Source organism: Heliangelus exortis, chromosome 15 (genome assembly GCF_036169615.1).
Source record: "Heliangelus exortis chromosome 15, bHelExo1.hap1, whole genome shotgun sequence".
NCBI classification, from domain to species: Eukaryota; Metazoa; Chordata; class Aves; order Apodiformes; family Trochilidae; genus Heliangelus; species Heliangelus exortis.
This window is the reverse complement of record NC_092436.1, coordinates 16,476,053-16,492,942: the sequence shown is the minus strand read 5'-3', so window position 1 is coordinate 16,492,942 and position 16,890 is coordinate 16,476,053. Positions and strand designations below refer to the sequence as shown.

Sequence of the window (16,890 nt, the reverse complement as noted above, 5' to 3'; positions counted from 1 at the left end):
CTTGGAGCATCCCAGGCAGGTGAAGGCTGCTGTGGTTGGTGAGCTGGCTGTGCCTGTCCCAGCACAACCCAGCCACCTCCACATCCCTCCTGAGCTGTAGGAACACTGAGATGGACACAGAGGACAAATCAGATGCTGCCTTCTGTTGTCTCCCACCCATGCAGGACCTGGGAAGCTCCAGGGACTTGAGCATCAGCACTCACCTCATCTGCTCAGCTCCAGTGGCTGGAGGACAGGTTGGCTGTAAGCAGAGCTGCTGGGACAGAGCTTTGGAAATGGCATCCCAGGCTCTCAGGGATACCTTTCAACCCCTGGAACCACCTGTGGGGAGGGAAACCTGTGGGAAAACCTGGCTGGGTTGCTGTGTTTGGGTGGCACACTCTTCTAACTCATTTCTTCACTGCTCTACCAAAGCACTGCTCCTGCCCAGAGGAGCAGAGCTGCTTTCTGCTGAACCTGCTCCCACCTGGGATGCTTTCACTTGGGCTGAGGACCCCAGTGACTCCCGTGGGACAACCTGGTCCCTCAGAGGTGACAGCAGAGGCAGCCCCAGGCTGCTGGTCCAGCTCCAGCTGGATGTGGCACTGATGCTCAGTTCAAGGTCAGGGTTGTCCCTAGGAGCAAAGCAACAGGCATAGGGGGAAGGACAGCTCGTGGCAGTCTGTATCCAGCTTGGGGCTGAAGTGGGAGCTGGCTGCTAGCAGACCCACCCAGTGAAGAACAAACGGGGTGCAGAACAACTCCCCAAGAAGCCTCACTGGGGTTTTGTGGCTGGCATCTTCTCTGTGCAGAGGGAGCAGGTAGAGGACCTTTTCTTCAGCCCAAATGTGGTCCCTGCTTGTCCAAGTATGACTGAGCTCTTGAGGAAGCCACTGGGGCTGGAGCTGAGCTGCACAACAGACATCTCAGCATCACGATGAGCAAAAGCCTCAGCCTACTCCAGGAACAGTTGCAGTTGCTGTGTAGGAGGTACCAGTTGCTCAGAAGCCACCTCCTCACCATGTAGTCTGCAAATGAGAGTTATTCTGAGCTACTTTACCTAATGGGCTTCTTTGTACAAGTGAATACCTACAAGAAAAACTGCCTGTACTGGAGCCAAAGCTTCTGGCTACCCAGGCTGTTACTGTTTCCTGCTAGAGGAACTCCACGGCTGGAGCTCTGCAATCAAACCAAATTTTCCATCTCCATCTTGCTCTTCTTCCTTCTTCAGATCAGTGGAGTGGCCGTGTGCTTCCAATGAAGCAGCCTGGGGAAACACAGCTGCTTTTTTCTAGCTTGGCAGCATGCAACAGCCAGGCCTGGGGGCAGCTTTCACCTCGGCTTCTCCCCCCCAGCGAGGACCCAGAGAACGCCCGGAGAGGGAAGAGCTGAAGTTGTCTTCTCCACACAAATCATGTTGCCTGCTCCTTCACGGAGGCAACAGGGCAAAGCAAATGAGCCCTGATGGCCTCACCCAAATGAGTTATCATCTTGGCAGTTTCTCCCCCGTTCCCCTTCATGGGCAGCTGCTCTCCTGGGAGGGAGGGATGAGAAGCCCAGAGTCGTGCAGGCAGGTGATGCTGGATGAAACATCAGCTGCAGACAGGAGCTGGTCACACAGCCAGGACTTGCTCCCCTTCCCTAAGGGAAAAGGGCATTTAAACTTTGGGAGGGCTGCAATAGTGGCTTCGATGGAGAAGGGGCAGACGTACCAGAAATGCAAGGGGGTTTGCACAGGGTGGGTTTGCAGCCTGCACAGATGGACACGGGTGGAGCTGAAGGGAAGGTGGAAATGCTGCAGGAAGCCTGAGGAGCTAAAGCTGGTGAGCTGGTTGTGCTGGCGTTGCTGTAACCCCACCAGGGCTGTAGCAGGAGAGTTGGGGTGATAAAGAAAGGAGGTTGAGAGGCAGAGGGGTAGCAAGGCAGGGGGGCCAGGGTGGGTAGGCCAGCCCTGCCAGTTTGCCTGCAGCCTGGCACGACTTCCAAGAGCACAAGCAGGACCAGAGAGCCCTGAGGGTCCTGGGGGCTGTGAAACACTTGTGACCCCAGTGATTTCTGGGTCCAAATCCTGACTCTGGATTGAAAGCCTGAATTGAAGCCTGTCTTGGGGGCTGACCAGGCTTTGCAGATACTAATGCTTTGTTTAGAACATCCATCTATCCATCCACCCACCCATTAATCCTTCCCTTCCTCCCTCATTCCCTCCCTCCCTCCCTCCTTCCCTCATCCATCCCTGCATCCCTCCATGCCTCCATCCATCCCTGCATCCCTCCATGCCTCTATCCATCCATCCATCCCTGCATCCATCCCTGCATCCATCCATCCCTGCATCCCTCCATCTCTCCACCCATCCACCCCTCCTGCCCTGCAACCTTCCTCCCGTTCCGCCTCTCTCGCTCTTGCCCTCCTTTTCTCCGTTTTCCTCCTCTCCTCCCCTGCTCCCTTTCGTCTCTCCCCAGCCCGGGCTGCAGCAGGAGCTGCAGCAGTGATGTGGAGGCAGCCGCCCGCATCGCGGAGCAGCAGGGAGCAGCAGGGAGCTGACACATCAATCACAGCTCTGCTGGGGAATTAATGAGCGCGCCACAGGTCCGGGCTGTCACTCACCGCTCGCACTTTGCTGCTTCCATATGGCTGCCAGCAGACAGCCTCACGCTTCCCAAATCTCTGCCAATTACAGCCTCAGCACTCCCCTCCTCCTCCTCTTAGGCTCACAGCTTCATTATTCCAATTAAACCCAACAAGCTGAGCCCTCCCTTCCGTGCTGCCGATGCAGGGTGCTGCAGCAAACCCCCTGCTCGGGGCAGGTTTGGAAGGAAAAACCCAGCCAGGCAGCGTGGGAGCATCAAGATACCTCCTCCCCTGACTTCTGCCCTCCAGCCCCCGGGGGAAATGCCCCTGTTTGGAAGTGAGGCTCAGTTTTCCTCTGCCTGCCCCGCAGCTGTCTCTCAGAGGGACCCCATGCTCGGGGCAACAAGTGGCCACAGCTCCAAAGGAGGTGCCCATGGATGACAGGGGGAGAGGAGCATAACTGGGGTGTTTTGCAAGAGCTGGAGGGATGATGGGGAGTGGAAAACTGGAGCAGGTTGCCCAGGGAGGTAGCTGAGACCCCATCCCTGGAGATCTTCATGGGAGGGCTTGAGAAGGCTCTGAGCAACCTGGTCCAGCTGGGGATGTCCCTGCTTACTCCATGTCCATGCTTCACTGCCCCACATGGACATTCCCAGCATTGTCTGAGCCAAAGTTCAGTTGGATTTGCTGGAAAGGGTGACATGGAGGATGCCCTACCCAGCCCTGGGGATGTCATCAACCATTGGTAATCCCAGGCCTCTGACCTGGCCAAAATGGGGTAGCAACAGGACTTGGAGCCACAATTGCATTCCCCGTTTTCTGAACAAGTCTGGGGCTTGTTGTTTGGGTTTTTTTTTGGTAACTTCTCCAGCATTACTTCTCCCACCATAGCCAGAAGGAGCAGCAGAAGACAAACTATAGACAAACAGTTCCTGGGCAAACTGGGAATGGTTGGTGTCACTAAAATACAGAGGGTGCACAATGCTATTAGAATAGAATAGCAAAAACAACCTCCCAAATCCTTGTTGTTGAGCTGCCTGTGCTGACTGTTCTGAGCTAGAGCTGTGTCCCCCCACCCCTCCATGGGATCAATGCCCAGGATCCCCACGGGTGCCGTGTCCAGGGATGGGACCTGGCAGGGGCAGAGCCCCTGACTCCACCAGGGCCTTGCTGCCTGGCTGGGGGGTTGTGAGGAGCAGGCAGGGGTTGGCTACACCCCTGTTCGAGTTTCCCCCCTGAGTTATTATCAGGGGAAGGGGCTGTGATGGTGCCAATATCCCGGGCTGGGTTATTGTGTTAGGGATGTGTGGCTGTCGTTGGCCATTAGCACTGTGATCCATCCCGGGTGACAGGGGCTGCTCAGGCTGTCACACTTTGTTTTATCTCCTGGTTTTCGACTCTGACTAACTCACAAATTGCTAATCCAATCTTGCCCCCACTAACCCAGTTAAGGGAGGACATGGGCTCCCTTCCCTGCTGCTCAGACTCCAGGAGCTGGGGCCCTGGCAGAGGATGTGTCGGTGGCATCTCAAGCTTCTCACTGAGGGACAATGTGGTGGCTGCAGCACACAGAAGTTGAACCAGCTGCATGAAGCCACCTTGCTGCTGTTGCTCAGGAGAAGATCTTTCCTCAGCCCTTCATAGAATCCTAGAATGGGCTGGGTTGGAAGGGACCTCAGAGCTCATCAAGTCCAACCCTTGCTCCACTCCCCCCGTGGTTCCCAGCCCATGGCACTGAGTGCCACATCCAGGCTCTTTTGAAATATCTCCAGGGATGGAGAATCCACCCCTTCCCTGGGCAGCCCATTCCAATGGCTGATCACCCTCTCAGTAAGGAAATTCTTTCTAATGTCCAACCTAAACCTCCCCTGGCACAACTTGAGACCTCTTGTGCCCTCTTGTCTTGCTGAGAGTTGCCTGGGAAAAGAGCCCAAACCCCCCTGGCTCCAACCTCCTTTCAGGGAGTTGGAGAGAGTGATGAGGTCTCCCCTGAGCCTCCTCTTCTCCAGCCTCAACACCCCCAGCTCCCTCAGCCCTTCCTCACAGGACTTGTGCTGGATCCCTTCCCAGCCTCCTTGCTCTTCTCTGGACCTGCTCCAGCACCTCAATCTCCTTCCTGAGCTGAGGGGCCCAGAACTGGACACAGGACTCGAGGTGTGGCCTCACCAGGGCTGAGCACAGCCCTCCCCCTTGGTCCTGACTCACCTCCAGATTCCCTCCATGTCCTTGTTGGCCCACGCTGACCTTTGGGGTGCCACTGCCATCTCCAGGTGGCCCAGCCAGCATTGCCACCTGCCCCAACGCTGCCCTCGAGCAGCTCAGAAACCTCAAAAGCTTTGGCACCTCCACCCTGGAGCCTTCAGTGAGCAGCAGTGACCTTACAGCTGCAGCCCCAAGGACGAGGCTGCACTTTGGAGCGAGCCATTAGAGAGAGCTGGCAGCTCTGCTCTGACCTCAAGCTTGTTTCAGTGCCCATTTCTTGGAAATGCTGCAGTTCTCTTGAGTCACTCCATTTCTGATCACTGCCTGCTGCAATACCTCCTCGAGCAGAGCTGGAGGCAAGCTGAGGGGGGTGAAGGTTGTGTTTCTGCTCCAAAAATCAGACACAGAAACCATGCTGCCTCACCACCTCAAATTGCCCAGAAAACCTCCTCAGAAGTTACCCACAGCCCCCAACCCTTCTCTTGTGGTGGGGACCTGAGGAAATAAGATCACAGAATCATTGAGGCTGGACAGGACCTCTGAGATCATCAAGTTCAGCCTAAATGGAATAGAATAGAATGGTTTGGGTTAGAAAGGACCTTCAAGATCATCTAATTCCAACCTCCATGCCAAGGACACCTCCCAAAGCCCAGGGTGCTCCAAGCCCCATCCAACCTGGGCTGAGACACTGCCAGGGATGGGGCAGCCACAACGTGGATCATAAAATGAGTTTCCTTTTGCCCAGGGCAGCAGCTGAGGGTAGAAAGAACCCTGACAGAGCTTGTGGAGATGCTCCAGAAGGGACACTTGGGGTGATGTGGGGTAGCACTGGGGTGGCCAGCCTGGGGGTCAACACAAGGGAAAAGTGTGATGGGCTGGGGTGGTTCCAGAGCCCTGGCTGTAGGGAACAATCAGAGGATGGATTGGGTTGGAAGGGACCTCTCCAGGTCACCCAGTGCCACCCCCTTGCAGTCACAGGGAAATCCTCACCCAGCTCAGGGTGCTCAGAGCCTCCTCAAGCCTCACCTTGAGCATCTCCAGGGATGAGGGCACCTCCCTGGACAACCTGTGCTGTTCAGATGTTACCAGAGACAGTTCTGGACTTGCAGAAGGAAGGTGGGTGAGCAGATGGCCAAAGGGACATGTCCCCTGGGCTGAATGAAGGTGTGGAGATGTGGCTTCATCCTGCTGAGCCTTGTCCCCTGTCCTCACAGCTGCAGGCTCCAGCAATTCTTTCTTTCTTTTTTTCCCAGCAGGATGATAACCAGCAACCTCCCCTCCAGCTGGGCTGGGCCAGAAAGCACCATTAAGAACCCAGCTCCTGAGCACCTCTCCCTGCAGAACTCGGCTTGCAAAGATGAAAAGTGGCTGGGAAAAAAAAAGAAATAGAGAGGTAGGTGACAATCCTCATGGGCACAGGACATGGTGCCTGGAGACCTCCCTCTCCCCAGGGAGCTGCAGGGGAAAGCTGAGGAGGAGCTGGAAGGATGAGAGAGGCTCTTGTACCACCCCCAAGCTCTGTGAGGACTCTGTAGGAGCAGAGCTGCTGTGGCAGCCCCGGTGTCAGGGTGGGTGTGACAGGGCCACCAGAGCACTTGGGCCACCAAAGCCCCATCAAGCAGTGGGTGTTCCTGACAGCTTTTAGATCAGCTTAAAGTGTTTAAGCAGCAGCTGAAGGTTCAGCCCTTCTTTCTGAGCACTTGAAAGGCCTCAAAAGGCTTAAGCTGCTGGAGGGGCTTAAAGCAGTGATGTGCAGGCAGGATCTGCACAGGGTTCTCCACAAAACGTCCCCTGGGAGCCCCGTGAGAAGCCCCAGGGGTCTGCACGGGGTGAGCTCAGCTCCTCCTTGACCTTGCCTGGTCCTGCCTGGGCTCTTGGGTCCCTCTCTCTGTGCCAGCTGGGGAAGGCTCTTGCTCCATCCTGCAGTACCTTCACCCTCTCCAGACTGCACCAGGATTTGCTGCTTCTTCAAACCCAGGAGCAAGGAAAAGGGGAGGAAACCCCTCGGTTCCACCAGCTCCAGGAGACCTGGCCCTTGGGCTTGGTAGAGGTGTTCAGACCTGGAGAAGGAAGGAGAAGAGACCTGCAGGGAGCCTTTAGAGGAGCCTGGTGGAGAGGACAACCCCCTGAGGGCCTGGCTTTGGGAGACCTTTCTAACAGGAGCCCTTTTGGGATGTCATTTGAGGTCCCATGGAGGCCCATGGGGGCTGGAGGAGGTTCTGGTTGCTTTCAGTCTTATGAAGGACTGTGAGCTGAAGACATCAAAGTCTTTGGCAGGGTTGGGTGAATGGCTGATGCTGATGACCTGAAAGGTCCTTTCCAAGCCAGACCATCCCAGCATCCTACGGCTACTCACTGCTCTGGTTCCTCCTCTCTCCAAGCAGCAGCTGAGGAGCATCTGCAAATCAAAAAATCTCCTTCAAATGCATCCCCAAGCCCTCACCTGTTTTTAATTTTTTTTTTAATTTTTTTCTCACTGAAACCAGGGCTTGGAAATGTGGGCCTGGCCAAAGCCTTGGTTGCTCCTCTGGCAGGGGCAGGGGGTGGTGACACACACCGGGGCAGTGGTGACACACACCGGGGCAGTGGTGACACACACGGGGGCAGTGGTGAGACACACCTGGGCAGTGGTGACACACACCGGGGCGGGGTGACACACACCGGGGCGGGTCCCTCCTCACACCCCGCTCCTCATCCTGCAGATGGCACCGCGGCTCCCGCAGTCCTGGGAGGAGAAGCTGAGCCAGGGCCGGGGGTGGTGCGGGGGGTGAGGACGGGGCAAGGATCGGAGCCGCGGGGGGCGGTGCGGGGCCTCAGCCCGGGGGGGTCAGCGGGAGCTCCGGCACCGCCCGCACCTCCCCCGCTGCGGGACGCGAGGGGTTTGCACACGAGCGTGCACACACGTGGAGGCACCAGAGCAAACTGGAGGCTGAATTTCTCTGCCCTCAGATGGGCTTTTCTGCTCTCACCCCCTGCACCCCTTTTTCCTCTCCAGGAGCACAAGAATTCACAGACGAAGGAGACAGAGCCCACGGTGGAGCTGCTGTGGATCCTTTCGAAGGAGATGAGAGGTTTATCCAGGGTTTATCCAGGGAAGACTGCAGGGAGCAGCTGCCTGGAGCTCGAAGCTGCTGAGGATTTCAGAAGGTTCAGGGCATTTTGGGACAAAACCAAACAGGCTGGGTCTAAACCAGTCTGGTGGCAACCTTGGAGGTGATGTGGGATCTCCAGAGCATGAGAAATCACACGGCTGGGATGCAAAAGCAGAAGATGCAAATCTCTTGCCAGAGGAACATGAGATGGGAGTCGGAAGGAATGACTCCCAGGCCTGGAGAAGAAATTCAGCAGGTCTGGGTACCTCTGCTGCAGCAGGGCTCAGGCTGCCTTGGGCACTCACATCTCTCACAGGGTCCAACCTGGGCAGAGCCAGAGCTGGGAGAGGACCTGACCTCATCATGAGAATGGTCCTGGATGGACTTGAATGGACAGGAGGGTCTGGAAAGTTTCCCCAGAGAGGGACTTCTACATAGAATCATGGAATGGTTTGAATTGGAAGGGACCTTGAGGATCATCCAGTTCTACCCCCCCTGCCATGGTCAGGGACCCCTCCCCCAGCCCAGGGTGCTCCAAGCCCCATCCAACCTTCAACACTGCCAGGGATGGGGCATCAACAACCTCCCTGAGCAGCTTATTCCAGTGTCTCACCACCCTCATGGTGAAGAGTTTTTTCCTAGTATCTACCTTAAAACTACCCTCTTTCTGCTTAAAACCCTTCCCCAGACAGGATGTGTCCAGACACGTCAGATGAAACCTCCTTGCTTGGCCTGGACTCCAACCCAACCACTGACTCTCTGGGGACACAAAAGCCACCCTGGAGGTAGAGAGGGATGTGCCCTGGGTGCTGTTTGCCTGGTGAGAGCTGGAACTGACCCACGTCACCAGCCCTCCTAGCAGAACATGCCCACCAGAAACTGGCATTTTAGTGGCATCTTGATGGATAAAGAATTTCAACGAAATTTAATTTTGGGAAAAAAAAAACAAAACAAAAAGAGATGTTTTGAAAGGTTGGAGAGCTCAAGCAACTCTGTGGCAGTAAATACATCATTTGTTAGTCTGCAATTGACTTTATTTCAGCCTCCACGCAGTTCTGGGCTTTGACTGGAGCCCTGAGCTAAACCTCCTGCTTGAGTTTTGGCAGCTCTGCTGCAACTGGTAGCCCAAGCAGGCAGCATCCAAGCCCTCCCTTTCCTGCAGGAATGAGTCAGAGAAGTCCTGCCCAGCTCCCAGCTCCTGCCCCACCACCCAAGAAAAATGTGTGGAGATGAGAGGAGCCTCCTGCAGTTTCCAGCAGCTCTTAAGATGTCTTTCCCTTCTCCCAGGCTGGTGGAATTTGACTGGATGTGGCTTGCAGAGCCCTCTCATCTTCCCTTCCTGCTTCCCACACCACTTGGGCCAAACCCCAAAGGTCAAAGCCCACCCACCCTGGGGTGCTGATGGGACCCACGGGGTTCAGTTCCTGGACATGTGTCTCAGGAGGAAACATTTCCAGCTCCTGTTGGCTGAGTGTTTCCAACTAAATGTTTCCACCTCCGCCCTGGGACATTTTTGGGGTCATTTTGCTTGAAATGTGTCAGTTTTTCAAAACCTGTGTCTGCCTGCTCGGGTGTTGGCTGCTGGCTGGCATCTTAACCCAGGGATGTGTTTGCTGTGACTGCCTGGGGAAGCAAAGGGCAAAGAGCTTTCTCCCAGGTCCCCCTTCTTCAGGAGAGACCCAAATGGGCCACAAATAACAGGAAAATTTGAATCCTGTAGCCAGAAGCTTTTGAGATCCCAGCTTTTCCTTCTAATCCAAACTAGGAAGCTTTGGTGGGGCTTTCCCTGCCTCCAGCCCTCTCCCCCTGGCCATCCTGATGAGCTTCAGGGTCCCTTTGAGTTCCCTAACCCCATATCTTCTGCCTGGGTCACCTCCAACACCTGATGGAGGCTACAGGCAGTGATGGGTTGAAGGTACCACTCAGGACCCATTTGCTCCCAGCACTCTTGGGATGTCCAAACTCTCTGAAAACCCCAAGAAGTCCAGGGCTGCAGGGCCCACTCCTCAGCTCAGTGTTTCTCTCCAAATATTCCTTTCACCCTCCTGCAGGAGGTCCTGGCCCTCATGGCTCTTTCCATGTCTCCCTGAGCCTCCATCTAAACATTCCAGATCCTCAGAGCATCCCAGGCTTCTCGGGGAGGCAACATCAATCCTATTTCTGCAGATTTCCTTCTCCTGCCTTGGGGCAGGAGGATTTCAAGGCTCGACAGCTCTGCAGTTCCAGAGCCCTGCTTGCAGGGAGGAATCATGGAATGGTTTGGGTTGGAAGGTGATCCAGTCCAACCCCCCTGCAGTCAGCAGGGACACCCTCAACCAGATCAGAACCTTTTCCTGGCATCCAGTCCTAAGCTGCTCTTTTCTAGCTGAAAGGAAACAGCCCCTGGATGGCCCTGGCATTTCTGTGCCACCCAGGTTCTTTTCCTGAGGGACCCGTGGGCACCGCAGCTCTGGGATGAGCGGTGGGATGGAGAAGGTGCCCTCACCACCCCTCTCCCTGCCTGGCCAGCTCTTAATGTAACATCCATAACTTTTTACTGCCAAAAAAAGAGAGGAAAACGAGGCATGCAGGAGGAATGTCCCCATCCCTCCCCTGCACACCCCGCCTGACGCTCGCCCGCGCCATCGATCTCTGATTAATTAAATACCAGCAAGGGGAGCCACGTGGTGGGGGGGGATTCTGCTGACTCCAGCACTTTGGGGTATTTTTTTCTTTCTTTCTTTTTTTTTTTTTAATGCATCTCTTTCCGCTCCGCTTTTCCATTAACTTATTATTTTTCTCCCTTTTTTGTAATAAAGGGTTGTCAGTGTAATTTATCCAGCGGTGCAGGAGGCACGGGCAGCCCCGGGAGCCGTTCACGGCTTGCCAGGGATAAACACAATTACACATTTTTAAATGTCAGGCTTCAGGAGAAGAAATGAAAAAAAAGGTAAACTCTATAAATCTCCGGGAGTGAGCTGCTTTCCCTTTGATGAACAGCTTCCCAGCCAAGCTCCCTGTCCCCACGCCCAGGGCACAGCCGGGTCCTGCTGCAGCTCTGGAGTGCAGAAGGGAGGGCCCTGAGACATCCAGAGAAGGTGCCAGCAATGCTTGTACTGCTGTTATTTTTAATAAATATACATATATATAAAACCAGGGAAAATCCTGAGAAAGCAGCAGGCCCTGAGCTGTGCTCCCCCACTTGTCCCTTCCTTGCCCACTGCAGCTTGCACCGGGGAGAGGAGGTTCTGCTGCTCCCTGCTCATTTCAGAGTCAGGGCTTTGATCTCGGGTGTGATTAAAAGAGGAGAGTTCCCATGGATTAAACCAGAGCCACTTACATAAGCTGCTTAAAATTCCAGCAGCAGAGATTCAGGGGAGAAGAGAGGAGGAGGAGGAGGAGAGCAGCCACCAACCCCTACTTGCTCTGTGAGCCAGGTGGGAGCTTCACTGCTGCTTCCCCACTCCTGGTGGGCTTGGGGCAGGGTAGGAGACCCCCAGCAGGTGACAACAACTTGGTCATCAAGGACTCACAAGGGGTGGGCTTGGGGCAGGGTAGGAGACCACCAGCAGGTGACAACAACTTGGTCATCAAGAACCCATAATGGGTGGGCTTGGGGCAGGGTAGGAGATCACCAGCAGGTGACAACAATTTGGTCATCAAGAACCCATAATAGGTGGTTGCAAGCTGGGGAAGCTCACAATGTGCAGGTCCTCCTAAGGAGCAGCTGCTTGAGGTCTGTAAAAGCCCCTGGCATGAGGAGGACCTGTTTTTTTTGCGGGGTTTTGGGGTGGTCTGAGGTGCTTTGAGGTGGTTGTTGGCTCAGGTCCTTTGTCTTAAGGCCAGAGCAAGGAGAAAACCACTGGGTGGGAGGAGGTGGTGGGGTCAGGAGGGTCTCCTGGGCTGGTTTCTCTTGGGTTTGTGGAGGGAATGGGGGGTGAAGAAGGCCCTACAAGTGCAAGGATGGGCCTGGAAGTCTCAGGAGAGTGTTTGCAGGAGAAGCTGGGGCTTTGTGCCACCTGGATGCCAGGTTAAGGGTGCCTGTCCCACCATGGGGAGGGCTTGAGGGGCTTGGGCTGTGGAGCAAAGCAGCAGAGCTGGGGGGCTTGTAGGGCCCCAGGAGATGCCATCTGATCATCCAGGAGCTTTTCCTGATGCTGCAGAATGAGGTAAGGAGGTGGAAAGGGCTGCAGGGAGAGGGAGGGAACCCTGAGAACACAAGAAGTTGGGTGGCACTGCTAAGGGAAAGCCCCAGAAAACCCAAGTGCAGTGCTGAAAGACTGGGGGTGGCTATAAGAGGGGGGACTCTTCTGAGGGACTGTCTGTAGGGCTGGGAGAAGAAGGGGGACTGGGTTTGGGGCTGGCAGTGCTAAATTAAAGCTCTGAGGCTGTTGTAGGAACCAAGTTTCAGCTTTTTGCAGAAGAGAGGAGATGCCTTGAGGTGGGCTTGGGGGCATGGTGCTCAACAGAAGTGTTTGCGTTGGAAAACTCCTCTGGAGAGGAGGATATGTGGCAAATTAATAGCTGAGGTGGCTTTTTGTCCTTCTTAGGGGCTATGAAACCTTTCTGTAGGTTTGGATTGGAAAGGATGAACTCGGGATCTGGTTGAACTGAAGGCCACTGGTGTCCTGGTGGCCTCAGGGATGTCAAGCCCTTTGGGAAAAGGGGCTGCCCAGGGCACTTCATCTGCTGCTGTTCACTGCTCTGTAATCTGACTCTGGGCTGCAGTTTCCAGGGCAGTGTTTTGCCCCTGAGCCTGTGCTGATGAGATGGTCAGAGCCCACTTGGCATCCGAGTGCTTCAGAGTGGAAGGGAAGGAACCAAGCTGGCTGTAAAGCATCAGTCTGAGGGCTGGGTGTGAGGGCAGGGAGATGGAATAGGACTGCAGCCACCTCACAGGGTGAACCCGACTGGTTTATGGAGGGGGAAAAGGTTTAACAGAGCTTTGGATGTGGTCAAAAGGCAGCCAAGGGGTGGTTGTGCAGAGGCACCTGGAGCCTGGATGCCAAGAGGCCAAAGCCACCGACCAGGCAGACCAGCAGAAGGTACTGAAGAGGAACTAAGTAGAAAAAACAAACAAACAAACCAAACCAACTTGATGATTTGTCTGTTTAGAGTTGTCCTGTGCTCCTGGACGCATCTCCAGGGAGAAGCATCTCTGGAGCTGGAAGCTCCCTTCTGAGCCTTCCTGTTCCTCAGCCTCCCCAGGTGTTAACTTCAGAACCCTGCCAGGAAAGAAGAAAGGGAGGCAGGATCACAGCAAGGAGCAGGGGTGTCATTAGTGAACAAACAAAGCAGCAGCTACAACCAGAGAGAAACAAAACGCTGGTCCCAGACAGCTGAGGTTCCCAGACAAAGAGTTTGAGTAGGAAGCAAGGAGCCTGTTCAGAGAGCTCATGTGGGGATGAAAGGGAGGAAATGAGGCTGGAGCTTTTTATGGTGTGGGGGGGGAAAGACAAGGAAACAGTGCTGGCAGAAATCAAATTTGGGTGCTACAGGCATCACAGCTGGACACGGAGCAGAGGAGGCTGCAGAGATGGTTGTGTTTGCTGTCTGAGAACCTGAGCATCTCTGGAAACCCAGGAGGTTCCACAGTTCCTTGGTCTATCCTACTGCATCTGCCTCAGGCCCCAGTGAGCCTGATAAAATCCACTGAAAAAGCAAAATTCAAAGCCCTGGATCACCCAGGCAGTGGGAGGTGGGATGGAAACTCAGGTACCCCCTGCAGGGAGCTCCTCAACAGCCAAACACCCAGCTGGGGGTAAAACAGTGACCTGGGGAGGGAAAACCTTTGGCTTTCCCACCCTGAGGATGGATTTGCCTCATGGAGGGGCTGGTGGGGAGGGTTCCTGGCTGGGTGATGCCCCTGGGCTGGACCTCAGGTTGCTGGTTCCCTTGGGTGTCCTCTTGAGTCGGGGTTGCCAGAGGGTTTCACCAGGCTGAGCTGCTTTATATTTCCCTTTTCCCAGTAGCACAGCAGAAGGGTTCTTGCTCAAGTGCCTGGCTGCTGGCTTGGGGTGGCACTGAGCAGCAAAACCAGCCTGGCATCTCCTTTAGACCTTGGGAAACCAGTGGTTTCTCCAAGAAAAAGATTGCTCTGTAGGTGTCAAACACCTTTCTGTACCTTTTGTCACCTGGAATCCTTAAAAAAACCAACCCAACACTTTCCCCCCATCCTGGTTGTTGGAGCTTTCCCCTCTTCCATCTTTTGTGCCTGGGTTCCAATGACAGGAGACCCAGTTGTGTTTGAGAGGTGCTTGGTGTGTGGCTGCAGCCCCATGAGCAGCAATATTGGGCTGAGGAAAGCAATCAATAGCTGAGATCATTCCCAAACCCCATTCTGAATTCTGCAGGCAAATGCTGCCTCTTCTGTCAGAGCCTGAGAGATTCCACAGCTTAGAGTGGGGAATAACTTTGTATTTTGTTTAAAAAAAAAAAAAAAGAAACAAAACAAAAAGAGCAGCTCAGAGCTCACCACCTCAACCCTATGAATGGTTTGGTTTGGTCAGGAAGGGTCTCTGTGAGCTGTGTCTCTGAAGAGAGGCAAAGTTGTGTCTGGAGATTCCCACCAGGTCATTTATTGGGATGCTCCCTGCATCCCTGAGGCCTCCAGGTGTCCTCTGGAAGCTGCTCCTGCCAGGATGTTTGGTTTCTGAGGGCAAAGCCTCCATCCCCAGCCGTGGGGGCTGCAGTTGTTTGGCTCCTGCCTGGTGCTTGCCAAGGCTTTAGGGCAGCTTCACCTCTGAACCTCACTTAATGTGCCTGGCTCTTGGCTTCCTGAGGTTCCACCTCCCAGTGGTATTTTGTATTCTTTCAAACACCTGGTCCTGGATTTGGGTTGTTGGTTTTTTTGTTTTTTTTCTTAAGACCTGACAGGCTTAGGCTCTGGGCTGGAGCTGATTAGCTTTCCCTGCCTGTTCCTTTTTCCTTCATGGCCACCAGGCTCTCAAGGTCTCCTGGAAGTCAACAGATGTTTGTTGGAATGATCCTCAGCTCCTGTTTGTGCTGCTGTTACTCAGCTTTTGCTTAGGAGCTGGAGTAGCCTGAGACTCTGCAAGCACAGTAGAGAATCTTCCACTTTGTCCCATTGGATAGTGTAATTTTAATAATAAAAAAAATACTTTTCAGGCTGATTCTGGGCTCTAATCCTGTCCTCCAGTGTGTATGCAACTCTTCTTGGCCTTTTTACCAGCTTAATAAGCATCCTCCACAGAGCAGCATCCAGGTCACTAATGAAATGGTGAATAATATTAGACAGACAAGCTTTGGAAAAGCCTCTTTGATGCCTCTGGTTCTGACAATGTCATTCACAGCCTTTCTGCAAACCCAGCTCTGCAGCAGCTTTCCCCCTGGTGTTGTCCTAAGCTCTCCCCTCCAGAAGTTTCTTTCACTTGTGTATATTTGCTTGCAAGAGTTTCTTGCAAGATGGTCAAAAAAGAGGTTAGAATTGGTGTGTGCAAGGTATCATCTGCTGGTGCTGCTTACCTTGCTGCTTCTAACAGCTGTGGTAATCAGTAAAAATGAGATACAAAGGCTTAAATGTGGAAAAAGTCCAGAGTAGACTCTTTTGCCTAAGCAGCATCTGCATCAAACTGTTACAAAAATGAATATAACTTTGAAAAGAGAGAATTCCTCCAGAATGCATCTTTTCATTTGCCTGAGAAATCCTGGGAGATGTCTCCTAAGAAACCTTCAAATATCTGTACTGGGCATTTGCTAGTTAGGCATCCTCTCAGTTCTCACACCAAAGTAATTTTCTTTCTTCCCAATTTCATCTTAATGGTGCTTTACAGCATATGCTCCCCACATCATTCATTAGCTCTGGGTAAATAAACCTAAAAATGAAGGGGAAAAAAAAAGCCCAAACCTCTGATAAATGTGAACAGCAAAAAACTGGTTCAAGTAGGATTTGAGGAGAAGTGAAGCAGGAGATTATTTACTTTTATTTTTTCTACTTTGGCCATTAGTGTGGTGTTTGGAAATTACTCAGCCATTCTTGTTTACTTTTCCTGACAGGAATGATGTGATTACAGCCCATTAGCAGCCCAGTTTATGGCAGGAGGGCTGGCTGGGGGACCCTTAGGTGGAGATGATGAGCAGGATGCTGGCTGTGCTTTTGGAAGAGAAGATGATGCCTGAGCATGGTGGTGCAGCAGGAGGGTCCCCATCTGTGTCCTCAGGTGCCACATTCCAAGGTGGGGATCATCTCGGAGCAGGAAGGAGCTGGGAAGCCCAAGCCATGGTGTGCAGGCAAGTGAACCCCAAGCCAGTGGCAAACAGAGCTGTGACTGATTCCATGTGGTGGGGATGGTCTGGAGGCAGCTCTGGAGCTGCTCAGAGCTGAAAAAACAAGATGAATGCCTCAAAGCCAGGCCTGATGAGACTCTCCCAGGCATTAGTGGGATGAACATGATCAGCATGATGAAAGAGGAGGAGGAGGAGGAGCAGGAGCAGGAATTTCTGTGAGGGTGGTTGAGCACTGGACCAGGCTGCTCAGTGAGCTGGTGGTGGCCTCTCCATCCCTGGAGATGTCCAAAACCTGCTTGGGTGCCATCCTGAGCCAGGTGTCCTGTGCCCTGGCAGTGGGGGATGGAGCAGATGGATCATCAGGGGTCCCCTCCAACCCCTGGCATCCTGTGAACTGAAAATGTGGTGCAATTGATGCAAAAGGGGAACCAGGCAAAAAAAGAAAGGAGGTGATGGATAGGGGGGTGTCCATCCATCCATCCATATGTTACTGCTTTTGAGGGGGAGACTGCAAGGGCCTTCAGGGAGGGCTTGTGAAAGCAGAGGACCTTGATTTGGAGTATTTCTGGTGCAAAGTGGGAGCAGGACCTTGTAAAGGGTGCACTGCAGGAGGAGCAGGGAGGGAAGAGCTTGGACAGCCCCAGGTTCCCTGCCTGCAGGTGGTTTTGGAGGCCTGATGGAGCTCTCAGAGTGAAGTGAAGCATCACTGCAGGTAGGAGTGGGGCAGCACCAAGCATGAGGTGCTGCAGTGGGGACCTTCTGGTGGCTTTCAGTGGGGACCTTCTCAGGAGCTGGTTGGGATCTGCAGTCCTGTTTTGGAGCA

General features: G+C 53.9%; 1 long non-coding RNA gene across 2 annotated transcripts in view; it reads left to right on the top strand.

The window, feature by feature from the left end:
• Nucleotides 1–8,860, top strand: part of LOC139803050 (uncharacterized) — a 64,159-nt gene extending 55,299 nt beyond the window's left edge. For both annotated transcript variants that reach the window (XR_011728858.1, XR_011728859.1), the window contains 2 exons: nucleotides 6,003–6,142; nucleotides 7,745–8,860. This is a non-coding gene — a long non-coding RNA (uncharacterized lncRNA). The remainder of the gene's footprint in view (nucleotides 1–6,002; nucleotides 6,143–7,744) is intronic.
• Nucleotides 8,861–16,890: the final 8,030 nt, after the last annotated feature.